Here is a 1,002-nt window from a genome sequence, read left to right as displayed (position 1 = left end):
CCTTCGGTGGTGATGCGGTCGCCACCACTGCTCCCTTCCCCCGCGTGTCCACCGGCATATCGGGGGGAAGGTGGATGAAAGGGGGGGAATGATTGCAGCTTTGTAATAAATAATGCATTCTACTAATACACATTCAGGTGGAGCCAGTCTTTGGCCCGTCTCGTCTACAGAGAGGTGAAAATGTAGAATCCAAGAAGGGAGAAGCTCTCCTCCTGAACTGAGACCGGTGACGGCTCGATAATAGGCTGAAATCAACGAGAGTGAAAGAGAGGAAAAGGGAGAGAGTGATGAGGGGAGAGGGAACAGAGGACGAGGAGACGGGGGGGTGAGAGAGGGAGAGAGTGGCAAGCATATTATAACTCATCCATGTGGATCATCCTAGTAGATTGGGAGCAATCCCTTGTTGAAATTGTCTTCTAAACACTTAGAGAGGAGGAGAGAGAACGGGGCGGCCAACCCGGCTTCGTGTGCCTGACTGTGTGTGTGCTCTCACGCTGCCTGCTATCCCAGCCAAGGTAGAGACACCTCTGACAGACAGCTTGTGTGTGTGTGTGTGTGTGTGTGTGTGTGTGTGTTTGGAGAAGATTGAGAGAGAAGATGTGTGGTGGTTGCGGGGGGCATTATGCGCCCTGGATGTTGCCTCGTGCTTTAAACAGTTGCCTACAAGCCCAGGTAGTGTGTGCCGGCTTCTAAATAAGCAGCACATTCACCGTCCCCCTTCAGGACGGGGAGGCAAGGCTGCAGAGTGTGAAATCAGACTAATACAGTGGCGTAGGGCTGAGCAGGAGCAGGAAGAAGCTCCTGCATCACTCACTTAGGATAGGAGGTTAGAGGACCAGCAGAGGGGATTGGACATCTGAGATAAAAGGAAAATAAAAGACAGCAAGGTCAGTAATTTGTTTTTAATTTGTTTATTTATTTTAATTCCTGCTGTTTGGATTCCTGCTTTAGCCTTCAACACTTTGGGTGCAGGTAGCTTGGACTGAGGCTGTAACTGCTCTG

The 1,002-nt window shown here is 50.5% G+C and overlaps 1 protein-coding gene across 2 annotated transcripts in view; it reads left to right on the top strand.

Annotated features, from left to right (window-relative positions):
- The first annotated feature begins 396 nt into the window (after positions 1-396).
- zfhx3b (zinc finger homeobox 3b) overlaps positions 397-1,002 on the top strand; it is a 250,778-nt gene continuing 250,172 nt past the window's right edge. Inside the window, exon 1 of one of the 2 annotated variants that reach the window (XM_070554993.1) lies at positions 397-515. The gene's annotated coding sequence lies outside the window, so the exon portion shown is untranslated. Of the gene's footprint in view, positions 516-639; positions 888-1,002 lie in introns of those variants that run through there. The other variant, XM_070554992.1, reaches the window with a different exon arrangement.

The sequence above is a fragment of the Nothobranchius furzeri genome, chromosome 9 (assembly GCF_043380555.1).
Source record: "Nothobranchius furzeri strain GRZ-AD chromosome 9, NfurGRZ-RIMD1, whole genome shotgun sequence".
In the NCBI taxonomy this organism is placed as follows: Eukaryota; Metazoa; Chordata; class Actinopteri; order Cyprinodontiformes; family Nothobranchiidae; genus Nothobranchius; species Nothobranchius furzeri.
The sequence above is the reverse complement of the archived record's forward strand: the minus strand, read 5'-3'. Positions and strand labels throughout refer to the sequence as shown.